Raw genomic sequence first — 16,559 nt, 5'->3', positions numbered from 1 at the left:
GGAGGACCAGTGCCTTATCCATTAGGCCACTGGAGCTTAATGGACAAGGTGACCCACCTGAGGACAATTGACCGCTCTGAAATATGATATCTGGCTCACATTTTAAGTGTCTCACAAAATTAAGCACAGATGGAAGCTATTTTCACCCATCATATCTGTCACTGCTCGCGCCATACCAGGCCAGCAACAACAACAACTTGCATTGGTATAGTGCCTTTAGCATAGTAACACAGGAGCGATTGTCAAACAAAATTTGTCACCAAGCCAGATAAGGAGCTATTAGGACAGATGACCAAAAGCTTGGTTAAGCAGGTAGGATTTACAGAGCATCTTAAAGGAGCAGAGGGAGGTAGAGAGTTGGAGATGTTTAGGAAGTGAATTCCAGAGCTTGGGGCCCAGGCAGTTGAAAGCACGGCCGCCAATGGTGGAGCGATGGAAATAGGGGATGTGAGAGAGGCCAGAATTGGAGGAGCGCAGAGATCTTGGTTTATTGTAGAGCTGGAGAAGGTTACAGAGGCAGGGAGGGGAAAGGCCATGGAGGGATTGGAACACAAGGATGAGAATTTTAAAATTGAAGCGTTGCTGGACTGGGAGTCAGTGTGGGTTAGTGAGCACAGGGTGACGGGTGAACCAGACTTGATGCGAGTTAAGATACGGGCAGCAGAATTTTGAATGAGCTCAATTGATGAGTCCCATTTTCATGGTAACTCAATGAAATGAAAAAATCTTTCCTTGTGGGAAATTGAAGATGGTTCCTGGGCTGGCACCGCCCGCGCTCTAAACTAGATCTTTGGGCATCTGATGCCATCCCTCCCCCAAATCTCCTCTCTTCCATTGTTTAATTTCTCCAGTCTCTAACAGTGGCTCCATTTTAGCCCAAACTACAAGTTTAGAGTATTCTGGGCAATTTTCCACTTCGTTAAGTGCTCCTTCCACCACTTGCCCCACCTGAACTGCCGGTGTGTCAATATTTAAAAACACATCACCCCAAATGAGGTTCGAACCCACAGACTCCTGGCTTAAGAGGCCAGTGCCTTATCCATTAGGCCACTGGGGCAGAATACACAGTGAAACTTGCCTGATGGCAACTGACCGCTCCAAAATGTGACATCATCCTCACATTTTCAGTCTTAGGAAGTGAAGCACAGATGGAATCTATTTTCACCCATCGTATCTGCCGCTAGCAACATACCAGAGACATCTACAACAACTTGCATTTATATAGCACCTCTAACATAGTAAAACGTCCCGTGGCGCTTCACCACACAGCCTTACTTCCTGACCCCATGTTAGCTGATATTTAAATAGTTCCTTCTCCTCAGAAACTCTCCCCCTCCCCTTCAAATCGCTTGCCATCACGCCCCTCCTCAAAAAATCCACTTTTGACGCCTCTGTCTTTGCAAACTACCGCCCCATCTCCAACCTCCATTTTCATCCAAGATACTTGAACTTACTGTCACCTCCCAAATCTATGCCCATCTTTCCCTCAACTCCATGTTTGAATCCCTCCAATTAGATTTCCACCCCGCCACAGTACTGAAAAGGCTCTTATCAAAGTCGCAAAAAACATCCTTTGTGTCTGTGTCCATGGTAAACTATCCCTCTTCAACCTTCTCAACTTGTCTTCAGTATGGTTGAGACACCATCATGCTACAACGCCTGTCCTCCGTCGTCCAGCTGGGTGGGTCTGCACTCGCCTGGTTCCACTCTTATCTAGCCAATCGTAGCCAGAGAATCACATGCAATGTTTTGTTTTCCCGCTCCCGCACTGTTACCTCTGGAGTCCCCCAAGGATCTATCTTTGGCCCCCTCCTATTTCTCATCTACATGCTGCCCCTTGGCAACATCAGCTGCAAATACAATGTCAGATTCCACATGTACAGTGACGATACCCAACTGTACCTCACCACCATCTCTCGCGACCCCGTCACTGTCTCTGATTTATCTGACATCCGGTATTGTATGAGCAGAAATTTCCTCCAAATTTTTTATTCATTCACGGGATCTGGGCGTCGCTAGCAAAGTCAGCAATTATTGCCCATCCCTAATAGCCCTTGAGAAGGTGGTGGTGAGCCGCCTTCTTGAACCGCTGCAGTCCGTGTGGTGAAGGTACTCCCACAGTGCTGTTAAGGAGGGAGTTCCAGGATTTCGACCCAGCGATGATGAAGGAACGGCGATATATTTCCAAGTCAGGATGGTGTGTGACTTGATGGGGAAGATGGAGCTGGTGGTGTTCCCATGTGCCTGCTACCCTTGTCCTTCGAGGTCACGGGTTTGGGAGGTGCTGCCGAAGAAACCTTGGCGAGTTGGTGCTTTGGTCAATTAGGTTTTCCCTCATGTTGGTTCACTCACCACCTGCCACAGGCCCAGTCTGGCAACTTGGCCAGCTCGGTCAGTAGTGGTGGTACCGAGCCACCTTTGGTGATGGACATTGACTGGAGGGCGGTAGGTGGTAATCAGCATGAGGTTTCCTTGCCCATGTTTGGCCTGATGCCATGGCAAACAATCCCATGGCTCTATTTCAAAGAAGAGTAAGGGTGTTCTCCCCAGTGTTCTGTGACCAATATTTATCCCTCAGCCAGCATCACTGAAACAGATTATCTGGTCATTATCACGTTGCTGCTTGTGGGAGCTTGCTGTGCGTAAATTGGGTGCCGCATTTCCTACATTACAACAGTGACTACACTTCAAAAAGTGCTTCATTGGCTGTAAAGCGCTTTGGGATGTCCAGGTCACGGAAGGCGCTATATAAATACAAGTCTTTTTTCTTTTTTCCTTCGTTTCATCAACGGCCGTTCTTTCAGCTGCCCGGGCCCTAAGCTCTGGAATTCCCTCCCGAAATATCTCCGCCTCACTACCTCTCTCTCCTCCTTTAAGATGCTCTATAAAACCTCCCTCTTTAACCAAGCTTTTGGTCATCTGTCCTAATAGCTCCTTATGTGGCTTGGTGTCAAATTTTGTTTGAGAATCGCTCCTGTGTTACTACGATAAATGCGCTATACCAATGCAAGTTGTTGTTGTAGATGGCTTGGTATGGCACGAGCAGTGGCAGATATGATGGGTGAAAATAGCTCCCATCTGTGCTTATCTTTCTAAGACTCTGAAAATGTGAGGCAGATGTCACAATTCGGAGCGGTCAATTGCCCTCAGGTGGGTGGATTTTTGTATCCAGCCCCAGTGGCCTAATGGATAAGGCACTGGCCTTCTAAGCCAGGGATTGTGGGTTTGCGTCCCATCTGGGGTGCTCTGTTTTTAATGATTAACACGATGGAAAGTTCAGTCAGGGCCAGTGGTGGAAGGTATAGCTGGGCGGGGAGGCTTCATTAACAGGAAGGTGTCATCACCCATGAGTCAAGTTTCCATCAAGGCTCTGATGTCAATGCAATCACCCACAATAAGCTCATGGATAGTAAGGATCTTGTTCACAAGTGATGGGACGTTGTGGAGAGGGGCAGTGATAGCTGAGCTGCTGGTGGAGTCCACGGGGTGAGTGGGCTGGGAAGGACAAGATTATCTCCCAGCTGGCAATCTGGGTGGGAGGGTCGGCGAGACAGTGCGATGGGACAGTTGTGTTTGTAGCTCGTAAGGAGGCAGCGATGGGCCCTTCGGAGGGTGTCAAGACGCACAGAGGGAAGCTGTCAGATTATCCCAGAGGGAGTCAAGCCCGGGCCGGCGGCAGGAGTGTAGGAAGGTCAGGAGTAGTAAAGGGTGGGGGTAGGGATTGTGGAGGGCAGAATACTTGAGAGGGAAGGAATAAAAGGAGGCATGATGGCAGGAGGGGTAAAGAAGAAAAAAAGGGAACTAGAAGTGATGGGCTCGGGTCTGGAGCGGCCTCCAACACGCCTACCCGAATGGACACAGGGAAAGTCAAGTTACAGAGGCCTGGTTACACAGCAAGATTAGACCCGACGTGTCCCAGTAATAAACGGGGAATACAGGGGAGACAATGAAAGGGAGTCCAAAGTTAAAGTCAGGAGGTCCTGTGGTGGGATAAAGTTGAGGTCGATGGGGTGGAGTCAGCTTGGAGCATCGATGAAATGATGTCCAGGTTCAGAGACAGGTGTGGAGGACGAGTGAGTCCAGAAGCTATTTGAAGGGTCGAGTAAAATAGCATCCATCTGTGCTTAACTTTCTAAGACTTTGAAAATGTGAGACTGATGTGATATTTCGGAGCGGTCAATTGCCCTCAGGTGGGTTGCCTTGTGTATTCAGCCCCAGTGGCCTAATGCAGACAAATTAAACTTCAGTTTTTGGTGTTAATAAATGGTGGACGAATGACTTTACAGAGTGACGGCATGGATTTGTCTGATACAATGGAATGATCACGATGTTGTAAATGTTTTAAATGTTGACTAAATCCATTAAAAAAAATAGATAAAGCACTGGCCTCCTAAGCTTGGGATTGTGCGCTCAAGACCCATCTGGGGGATGTGTTTTAAAGACTAACACTTCGGTGTTTAACCGGGGCAAGTGAAAAGAGAAGGCTGAGGGGTGACCTAATAGAGGTCTTTAAAATTATGAAAGCTTTTGATAGAGTGGATACAGAGAGTGTTTCCACTTGTGGGGAAGAGCAGAACTAGAGGCCATCAATAGAAGATAGTCACCAAGAAATCAAATAGGGAATTCAGAAGACACTTCTTTACCCAGAGAGTGGTGAGAATGTGGAACTCGCTACCACAGGGAGTGGTTGAAGCGAATAGTATAGATACATTTAAGGGGAGGCTGGATAAGCATATGAGGGAGAAGGGAATAGAGGGTTATGCTGATAGAGTTAGATGAGGAAAGACGGGAGGAGGCTCGAGTGGAGCATAAACGCCAGGATGGACTGGTTGGGCCTGTAGGAATTATTAACGGGGATGGGGTTATTGTCTCTGGCCAGTCAGAAGCCTCTGAGCTGCTCCAGAGCCCCGTGCAGTTTCGAAGTGCTCCCCTTTTCCTGGTCCTGACCGCCGGACTTATTCGGTAGCGATGTAGACAGAAACGAGACTCGTGGTTGTGTGCAAAACAGACCAGTATTTATTGAAACAAAAAAAAACAACTTTAAATAATGAATACAACACACCTGTGCTCGATACAGCACTTTTACTTAACACAGTACATTTAATGTCCACTACAGCACTCTTTTGCTTAGTGCAACACTCCTTTTCTTAAATACAGCACCTTTAATAAAGTACACACTTACTTAAATACAGCACCTTTAACGAGTGCAGCTCTTTACTTCTCACAGTACTTAGTGTCCACTACAGCACTCTTCTGCTTAGTGCAACACTGTTACTTAACTGGGGAGGAGAAAACGGACACAACGAGGGAAAATTGACTAAAATTACAGTTTTAACAAAATCCCCCTTAATTCCCACCCCTAAATACCTATCTAAGTTGCTTTGTGATGGGCCAGAAAAACTATGCTCACCAGTGAAACACCTGCTCCGTACTCCTGCAGTCTTAGATTCTTCACCACCCTGAAATGGAGATACCCCAGTGTTTAAAAGTAACTGCTGGTATTCCACTCCCTTGGGCAGGCTCCTGAGTTGTAGATAGGGCATGGAGGCAAGGCTACAGAGAGAGAGAGAGATGGCTTCCTGAGAAGCTATCTTATACCCCATTTGGAGCCGAAATCTTCCCGGCCAAATCCGGATGTCTCTGGGCTGTACAAAAGGGAATCGATCTGCCCCATTCATTGTGATGGGTTTTGGATGAATTAGCCATTTCCCTTGTGATGGGTTTTTGAATGTATCCCCATTCATTGTGATGGGTTGAATAAAGCTGTCTCCGTTTGAAGAAAACATGTCTATTTCCTTAACTGCTGAGTAAACAGCCCTTGGAGGTTAGTGTAAACAATCTGATTGTCCTGTGGTCATGCCCAACCGCAATTGATTGGCAGTCTCAAGTGCTTAATCTCTTAAGTCAATATTGTAAAGCGTTCGTGTAAACAAAGTTCCTTTGTTCATGCTGACAGTCTCAAGCATTTAACCTTTTGAGTCAACATTGTAGCAGTTTCCCAAACCGCATTTGATTGACGGTTTAAATACCTTACTACTTCAGGGGCTGGTTTTTTTTTAAAATCCTTTGTCAGCCATCTTTGATTTTCCTTTTCACAGCACACGGGCTGTGTTGTGTCTTCTGCCATGAGGTCGGACAGCCATTTTTGATTATCCTTTTCACAGACACACAGGCTGCCTTTGCTTATGCCACGAGGTCTGACGGCCATTTTTGATCCCTGGATTTTTAAAGGTGTATTCTACCCAGGTATTCTATAATTAAAAATAAATCTTCGGAGCTGTAGAAAATTTTGAAAATTTTGCGAAATCCTACAGGCCAAAGGGCCTGTTTCTGTGCCGTATATCCTGTGTAATGTAATCCTGTGTCAATGGTGGAACGTATACTTAACAAAGTGAAAAATTACCACGGACGAGCATTGGGGCCCAGGTGAATTTCAACTTGTAGTTTGGGCTATAATGCAAAACTATTAGAACCTGAGGAACTTAAACATTGGAAGAGAGGAGATTGGGGAGAAATGGTGAAGGATGGCATCGGAGGCCAAGGATAGAGTCGCAGAGCGAGGGAGCTCCCGAGGGAGCTGCCAGCCCAGGAGACATCTTGAATTTCCTTCAAGGAAAGTGTTTTATTTGATTGAATTAACGGATTTTCTTTCTTTCACCCATTTTATTCTTTCAGTTTACTGATTTGTTTTGAATTAATTCTGAGTTAATGCTTTCTCTTGTGTTGCGATGTTTTCATTCTTCAGTTGTACTCACTGATTCTACTTATACTACAATTGTGCTCCTTTCTGTTACTCATCACTTTGGTGCTTCTTGTGTTAAGTAATTTATTTCAGTGAATTAAAGCTTTTTCTTCCATTTAGTAATTTGATTTCTTCCGTTGAACGGGGAAACACCATGAAAATGGGACTCATCAATTCAACTCATCCAGAATTCTGCTGCCCGTATCCTAACTCGCACCAAGTCCGGTTCACCCGTCACCCTGTGCTCACTAACCCACACTGACTCCCAGTCCAGCAACGCTTCGATTTAAAAATTCTCATCCTTGTGTTCAAATCCCTCCATGGCCTCGCCCCTCACTGTCTCTGTAACCTTCTCCAGCCCGACAATAATCCAAGATCTCTGCGCTTCTCCAATTCTGGCCTCTATCACATCCCCTATTTCCATCGCTCCACCATTGGCGGCCGTGCTTTCAACTGCCTGGGCCCCAAGCTCTGGAATTCACTCCCTAAATATCTCCGCCTCTCTACCGCCCTCTCCTCCTTTAAGATGCTCTATAAAACCTAACTCTTTAACCAAGCTTTTGATCATCTGTCCTAATAGCTCCTTATGTGGCTTGGTGTCAAATTTTCTTTGACAATTGCTCCTGTGTTACTACGCTAAAGGCGTTATACCAATGCAAGTTGTTGTTGTAGATGGCTTGGTATGGCGCGAGCAGTGACAGATACGATGGGTGAAAATAGCTCCCATCTCGGGTTAACTTTGTGAGACTCTGAAAATATGATGCAGATGTCACAATTCGGAGCGGTCACTTGCCCTTAGGTGGGCAATATTGTCCTTTAAGCCCCAGTGGCCAAATGGATAAGGCATTCGCCTTATGGTGGGTTTGAGTCCCATCTAAAGTGATGCTTTTTTAAAGATTGATGCTAAGGCGGTTTAGGCAGGGCAAGTGGTGAAATGCATGGCCAGGCAGGGAGGCTGCATGAAGGAGGACGGTGTCATCACCTGTGAGCCAAGTTTCCGTCAAGGCCGTGATGTCAATGTAATCATCCACCGTAAACTCGTGGATGGTGAGTGTTATGTCCGTGTATCCTAATGTTGTGTCCTTCAATAATCAGACAACAGACTGCAGGGAACGATTCAACAGGTGTTTACTGAATGAGGGTTGCTCTAGAACTAACTGTACAGATCACTACTCAGGGTTTATATACAGGTGTGGTCACTGCCGGTACTACAGTATACAGGAGCTGTAAAAAGTAGTTCTCTCCCTTAAGGTATATATACATTACATACATTACAATTCCTCCCCTTTTAGATTAACAGTACCATAATACTCATTTAACAATTAACATTTTTAATATACAATGTTATATGAAAATAGTCCATTGATATATTCAGTCTCTGGGGAGGCTTCCTGATTCTTTCTGGATAACGCCTTTCCCGAGTGTCTCGCTCTTGGTGCGGAGGCGATTCTAGCACCCTGTCGTCAGTTGATTCATCAGCTTCCAATGCTATTGTTTCTGAGGTAGATGCGACCTGTACGTCGGGTTCCTCACCAGGTACGTATGGCCGAGACATGGGGTTGTTCCTGTTCCTGTTCTCATTCCTGTGACTCTAGGATCTGGCCAGCATGGCAGCTCACAATGTTCTCCCCAACATCCACTGTGTACATTAGTGGCCCCTGCCGTGTGCATATCGTTCCTGGTTGCCATTTCTCTGTTCGGTAGTCGCGGGCCAAGACTGGTTGCCCTACATTGAAGCTCCTTGTCGGCTTCTCATTGATGTGCTGGAATTGCTTACTCTCAACATCTCTTTGTACATTTGGTCTGAGCAAATCCAGACGAGATCTCAACCTTCGGTTAAAGAACATCATGGCCGGGGCCTGGTTGGTGACTGCATGTGTCGCATTTCTGTAGGCTAACAGGAAATTGTCCACCTTGTGCTGCAGCCGAATGTTGTCATCGCACATGGCCTTTACTGCTTTTTTAAAGGTTTGTACGAACCTCTCAGCCAATCCATTTGTGGCTGGATGATACGGGGCGGATGTGTAATGCCTTACCCCATTCCTTTTCATAAATCTTCGAAACTCTTCGGACACAAACTGTGGTCCGTTATCAGAGCAAATCTGCTCTGGCAAGCCGTTCCTGGCAAAAATGGTCCGTAGGACTGCAATAGTTTTCTCCGTGGTGGTGGAGGACATTTTGATCAACTCAGGCCATTTCGAGTGCGCATCCACAGCTATTAAAAACATTGAGTCTATGAATGGACCAGCAAAATCAATATGCACCCGTTGCCATGGAGATGAGGGCCACTCCCATGGGTGTAGAGGGGCATGTGGTGGTGCATTTTGGGCCTTCTGGCATCCTGAGCAGCTCTTTGTCTGGTCCTCGGTTTGCTGATCGATCCCCGGCCACCACACATAAGCCCTAGCAAGGCTTTTCATTTTCACCCCTCCCAGATGACCTTCGTGAATCTCATTGAGCACTCTCTCCCTTAACTTGGGTGGAATTACCACTCGGGATCCACACATCAAGGTCCCCTGGCATACTGACAGCTGTTCTCATCTGGATGAGAATGCTGGCAACAGTGAGTCGCAATGTGCTGGCCATCCCTTCATCGTCAAATCATATACCCGAGACAGTGTCGGGTCATTTCGGGTCTCCTTCTCTATACCAGCGTTAGTTACTGGCAAGCATTCAATTATAGTCGAATGAAATTTTTTGACAGGATCCACTGCTGGTGCTTCCTCCGCAGTAGGCAGTGGCAGGCGTGATAGCCCATCAGCGTTTCCATGCTGTTTCGTGCCCTTATACTCGATTTCATATTGGTGCGCCCCTAGAAAAAGGGACCATCTTTGTAGCCGTTGTGCAGTCATCACCGGAACGCCCTTCTTTGGATTAAAGATGGAGACAATTGGTTGGTGGTCAGTCAGCAAGGTGAACTTCTGCCCGTGCAGATAGTGATTGAACTTTTTCACTCCCCACACTAGGCTGAGGGCCTCCCTGTCAATCTGGGCATAGTTAAGCTCGGCTGAGGTTAGTGACCGAGACGCAAAGGCTACTGGCCTCTCCGAGCCGTCCGGGAATTTGTGCGACAGCACCGCTCCAATGCCATAGGGTGATGCATCACACGCCAATCGAATTGGTAGTGCTGGGTTGAAATGAGCCAACACCTCTTTTGATGTGATCAATGCTTTGCTCTTCTGGAAAGCTCATTTACATTCATCACTCCACTTCCATGGTACCCCCGTTTGCAGTAGAGTGTTCAGTGGGTGTAGTACAGTAGACAAATTCGGCAAGAACTTATGGTAGTAGTTCACCAGCCCGAGGAACGACCTCAGTTGTGACACATTTTCCGGTGCTGGAGCCTTGACTACTGCCTCAATCTTTTCAGGGGACTTATGTAACCCCTCTTTCTCAATAACGTGGCCACAATACGAGATCTGCTTCTGGAAAAACTCGCATTTGTGGCGATTAGCTCAGAGCCCATATTCCTTCAATCCAGTGAGCACCTGCTCCAGGTTGGCGAGGTGATCACTGTCATTTTCGCCCGTGATCAGGATGTCGTCCAAATAACACTGGGTCCCTGGAATCCCTTGCAGACTTGCCAAATAGCCGGAGCTGATGCTACCCTGAACACCAGCCGGTTGTATTGGTAGAGACCTTTATGAGGCTTCTTCTACCTCCATTTGCAGGTACGCCTGGGCCAGATCAATCTTAGTGAAGAGTTTCCCTCCAGATAGCGAGGCGAAAATATTTTCAATCCGCGGAAGTGGATATTGTACAGTGTGAAGGACTGGGTTCACTGTCACCTTAAAGTCCCCACAGATGCGAACCTTCTTTGGTTCCCCAGGCGTATTACTCAACGACCTCTTCATTACAGGAACGATGGGTGTAGCCCACTCGCTCCAGTCCACTTTGGACAGTACTCCTGAACATTCCAAACCTTCCAGCTCTGCTTCGACGGCTGGGCGGATCGCATAAGGTACCGGTCTGGCCTTAAAAAACTTTGGGCTTGCATTTTCCTCTATTTTGATCGTCGCTGTTATGCCTTTTAGTGTTCCAAGTCCCTGCTGGAACACTTCTTGTGCGTCAGTTAGCATTTTTGACAGTCATCCAGGTGTGACGTCGTCATCTTTTTTGGCATCTACAGTCAGTGCTTGTATGGAATGCCAATCTAGCTGTATCTTCCGGATCCATTCACGTCCTAGTAGTGGTGGTCCTCCATTTTTGGTGTTTACTTGCCGTTATATATAACGTTCACCCTTATTTTTCCTTTGGGGTAGACTTTTTGCCCCGTGTACGTCTTCAAGACAATCTTTGTATCTCTCAAGGGTATATGTGAGAATAGCCGCTTGTAGTCCCTTTGGTTTATGACTGTTAGGGCTGATCCTGTGTCCAATTCCATTTTCACTTGGACTCCTGCTATCTTGAGCGTGACCCAGATAGTTTGGTGATCCTCCATTTTGATCACATTATGTAGTTTCAGACAACCCAGCTCTTTGCTTCCGGAGTCTGTATCACTCTTCTGTTCATCTGAACTACTCTCCGTCACCTTATGTACCTTCTTGTACTTCTCCTGTGGAAATTTCTTGCTGCTGGTTTTCTTTCCCGACCTGCAGACTCTTGCTATGTGTCCTACTTTTCCACACTGTCTGCACACTTTGTCCTTGATCCAGCAATCATTATGGTCGTGTGTTGTTCTGCCACAGCGATAGCACTTCACTGTTCCGTATGACATTTCATTTGTGCCATATTCTTGCGGTCTCCGTTGTATCTCTGCAGCGCCCCGTGCTACTGCTTTGTGTGATACTGCAATGCTGAAAGCCTTATCCAGCGTAAGATCCTTTTCTGATAGAAGCCGTTTCTGGGTTCCTTCACTTTGAAGCCCACAGACAAACTTGTCCCTTAAAGTATCTGCTAGTCCCGTTCCAAATTGGCAGTGTTTCGATAGCTTGCACAGTTCCGTTAAATACTCAGCATTACTTTCATCTTTATGCTGGTTCCTTTTGTGAAACTTAAATCTTTCTGCTATCAGCAGCGGTGTGGGGTTTAATTGCTCCTGTAGGATTAACACTATGTTTTCAAAATCCTTTTCTACTGGCTTCTCTGGGGTTACTAGGTTTCGTAGTAAGCCATACGTTTTTGCACCCATTGAATTCAACAATACCAGCGCTTTCTTGTCATCTGGCACTTCATTCGCCTTGCAGTATACTTCTATGCGTTCGACATATGTCGTCCAATCTTGGACTTCATTTTCGAACGCTGTGATACTGCCACTCTTCGGCATTTTTGGGTGTGATTAGACTGGCTTAAAATGGCGTCTCCCGCGCTTTCCTTTCTTCCCCGCTGCGGCTTAAAATGGTGTCTCCCGCGCTGCTACCAACGCCGCTCTCGGCTGTCCTCGTGGCAAATGGCGACGCCCTGTGGGTTTTGTGCGCTGCTCCTGCGCTGCTGCCAATGCCGCTCTCTGCGGTCCTCGTGGCAAAGGCAGCGCCTCGCGTTTTCCTGCGCACCTCTCTCACCCGTTGACGCTGCTCGGCTCTTGAACACCGGCTGCGCTCTGCGCGTTTTCCTGCGCGCCTCTCTCCCCTGTTGACGCTGCTCGGCCCTTGAACACCGGCTGCGCTCTGCTCTCTCTCGCCTCTCTCCCCCGTTGACGCCGCTCGGTCCTGAACACCAGCTGCGCCCTGTGCGCTCTGCCCTCTCTCTCTCCCCCGTCGACGCTGCTCGGCCTTTTTCTGTGCCGCTCGGTCGGGCTCTAGCCGGTCGCTGTCCGGGAAGGGTCTGCGCAGTACCTGTTGCCAGCCTGTTTCGCTGGACCACCGGGACTGGAAAGCCAAGCCTGGCTCTCGACAGCCTCCCCTGCGATGCTCAAATCTCCGCTGGATGATTGGCAGTTGCCCGTGGTCGACGCCCGTGCTTCTGGACTCGACCTTCTTCCACTGTTCTCCAGGAGCGAATCCCTGGGAGGTGATGCAGAGTTGCAGGTAGGTTCGAATCTGCTCGTCGCCAATGTTATGTCCGTGTATCTTAATGTTGTGTCCTTCAATAATCAGACAACAGACTGCAGGGAACGATTCAACAGGTGTTTACTGAATGAGGGTTGCTCTAGAACTAACTGTACAGATCACTACTCAGGGTTTATATACAGGTGTGGTCACTGCCGGTGCTACAGTATACAGGAGCTGTAAAAAGTAGTTCTCTCCCTTAAGGTATATATACATTATATTCATTACAGTGAGGACCATGTTCACAAGTGGATGGACATTCTGTAGGGGTTTGTGAGGGCAGAGTTACCGAGAGATATTTCTGTGGAAATGTGGAGAATTGCCGTGGGGCAGAAAGCGGTGGTGAAGTTGGAGGCCACCATAAGATCCGGAAACGGTGGAGAAATGGACGTCGGCCCAGGAGAGTGAATTTCTGGTCAGGACCCAGACAGCAGCAAAATAAGCCAGTGGGGCAGTCACAGACTCAGCAGGTAACAGCAACGATGGGCGATGGGCTGTAAGCTGGACAAAGTGCAGTTGAAGGCACGGCCGCCAATGGTGGAGCAATTACAATAGGGGATTTGAAAGAGGCCAGAATTGGAGAAGCGCAGAGATCTTGGATTATTGTAGAGCTGGAGAAGGTTACAGAGACAGCGAGGGGCGAGGCCATGGAGGGATTGGAACACAGGGATGAGAATTTTTAAATTGAAGCGTTGCTGGACTGGGAGTCAGTGTGGGTTAGTGAGCACAGGGTGACTGGTGAACCGGACTTGGTGCGAGTTAAGATACGGGCAGCAGAATTATGGATGAGCTCAATTGATGAGTCCCATTTTCATGGTGTTTCCCCATTCAACAGAAGAAATAAAATTGCTAAATGGAAGAAATAAATTACTTGACACGAAAAGCACCAAAGTGATGAGTAACAGAAAGGAGCACAATTGTAGTATAAGTAGAATCAGTGAGTACAACTGAAGAATGAAAACATCGCAACACAAGAGAAAGCATTAACTGATAACAAATCTGTCACCATTACTGATGCTAGCTTTTAATTCCAGATTTATTTAATTAACTGAACGTAAATTCCCCAGCTGCCATCACAGGATTTAAACTCATGTCTATGGATATTTAGCCCAGGTTTGTGGGTTATTTGTCCAGTAACATAACCATTATAGAAACCGTTCCCTAATGAATGAATGCATCTAAACAAAAGAGAAAGCATTAACTCACAAATAATTCATAACAAATCAGTAAACTGAAAGAATAAAATGAGTGAATGAAAGTAAAAGCGTTAACTCAATAAAATAAAACACTTTCCTTGAAGGAAATTCAAGATGCCTCCTCGGCTGGCAACTCCCTCGCTCTGCGACTCTATCCTTGGCCATCCTTCACCATTATCTCCCCAATCTCCTCTCTTCCATTGTTTAAGTTCCCCAGCCTCTAACAGTGGCTGCATTTTAGCCTGAACTACAAGTTTAAAGTATCCTGGGCCCACTGCCCATTCTGGGCAATTTTCCACTTTGTAAAGTGTACCTTCCACCACTTGCCCCGACTAAACCACCGTAGTGTCAATCTTTAAAAACACACCACCCCAGATGGGATTTAGAACCCACAATCCCTGGTTTAGGAGGCCAGTGTTTTATCCATTAGGCCACTGGGGCTGAATATGCAAAGTACCTCTCATGCGGGCAAATGACCGCTCCGAAATGTGACATCGGCCTCACATCTTCAGTCTTAGAAAGTGAAGCACAGATGGAATCTATTTCCACCCATCGTATCTGCCGCTAGCACCATACCAGAGCCATCTACAACAACAACTTGCAATTATATAGCACCTTTAACATAGTAAAACGTCCCCTGGCATTTCACCACACAACTTTCCTTCCTGACCCCATGTTAGCTGATATTTAAATGGTTCCTTCTCCTCAGGTACTCTCTCCCTCCCCTTCAAATCAGCCGCCATCTCCTCAAAAATACACTCTTGACGCCTCTGTCTTTGCAAACTACCGCCCCATCTCCAACCTCCCTTTTCATCCAAGGTCCTCGAACTTGCTGTCACCTCCCAAATCTGTGCCCATCTTTCCCTCAACTCCATGTTTGAATCCCTCCAATTAGATTTCCTCCTCGCCACAGTACTGAAAAGGCTCTTATCAAAGTCACAAATAACACCCTATGTGTCTGTGTCCATGGTAAACTATCCCTCTTCAATCTTCTCAACTTGTGTTCAGTATGGTTGACCACACCATCATGCTACAACGCCTCTCCTCCGTCGTCCAGCTGGGTGTGACTGCACTCGCCTGGTTCCACTCTTATCCAGCCAATCGTAGCCAGAGAATCACCTGCAATGGTTTCTTTTCCCACTCCCGCACTGTTACCTTTGGAGTCCCCCAAGGATCTATCCTTGGCCCCCTCCTATTTCTCATCTACACCCTGCCCCTTGGCAACATCAGCTGAAAATACAATGTCAGATTCCACATGTACAGTGACGATACCCAACTGTACCTCACCACCATCTCTCGCGACCCCGTCACTGTCTCTGATTTATCTGACATCCGGTATTGTATGAGCAGAAATTTCTTCCAAATTTTTTATTCGGTCACGGGATCTGGGCGTCGCTAGCAAAGCCAACATTTATTGCCCATCCCTAATAGCCCTTGAGAAGGTGGTGGTGAGCAGCCTTCTTGAACGGCTGCAGTCCGTGTGGTGAAGTTACTCCCATAGTGCTGTTGGGGAGGGAGTTCCAGGGTTTCGACCCAGCGATGATGAAGGAACGGCTGATATACTTCCAAGTCAGGATGGTGTGTGACTTGATGGGGAAGATGGAGCTGGTGGTGTGCCCATGTGCCTGCTACCCTTGTCCTTCGAGGTCACGGGTTTGGGAGGTGCTGCCAAAGAAACCTTGGCAAGTTGGTGCTTTGGTCAATTAGGTTTTCCCTCATGTTGGTTCTCTCACCACCTGCCACAGGCCCAGTCTGGAAACTTGGCCAGCTCGGTCAGTAGTGGTGGTACCGAGCCACCTTTGGTGATGGACATTGACTGGAGGGCAGTAGGTGGTAATCAGCATGAGGTTTCCTTGCCCATGTTTGGCCTGATGCCATGGCAAACAATCCCATGGCTCTATTTCAAAGAAGAGTAAGGGTGTTCTCCCCGGTGTCCTGTGACCAATATTTATCCCTCAGCCAGCATCACTGAAACAGATTATCTGGTCATTATCACGTTGCTGCTTGTGGGGGCTTGCTGTGCGCAAATTGGATGCTGCATTTCCTACATTACAACAGTGACTACACTTCAGAAAGTGCTTCATTGGCTGTAAAGTGCTTTGGGATGTCCAGGTCACAGAAGGCGCTATATAAATACAAGTCTTTTCTCTTTTTTCCTTCGTTTCATCAATGGCCGTGCTTTCAGCTGCCCGGGCCCTAAGCTCTGGAATTCCCTCCCGAAATATCTCCGCCTCGCTACCTCTCTCTCCTCCTTTAAGATGCTCTATAAAACCTACCTCTTTAACCAAGATTTTGATCATCTGTCCTAATAGCTCCTTATGTGGCTTGGTGTTGTGGCAGAACCACTGAATGACTCTGGCTAACTGTACATAATTCTCTTTAACGATGTTCTAACACCAGCCTAAGCCTGTACCATTGTGTTAGGCAATACTGTGTTTTGTATATAGAGTTTGCATGTACGGGGCGTGGCCCCTTTAAGAGCGTGGGAAAACGCGGGCAAACGCGATGACGTCACGTCGCAAACCACGTGACTGCCCAGGCAGTCCTCGTGGCATCTCCGTTGAGTAAAGACCTGTTTCATTGTTCTCCTGTGTCAATCTCATTTATTCGTAGGAATTCGTCAATTCCTACAGT

Source organism: Somniosus microcephalus, chromosome 28 (assembly GCF_052327205.1).
Source record: "Somniosus microcephalus isolate GS21.2 chromosome 28, FLI_Smic_1.0, whole genome shotgun sequence".
In the NCBI taxonomy this organism is placed as follows: Eukaryota; Metazoa; Chordata; class Chondrichthyes; order Squaliformes; family Somniosidae; genus Somniosus; species Somniosus microcephalus.
The sequence above is the reverse complement of the archived record's forward strand: the minus strand, read 5'-3'. Positions refer to the sequence as shown.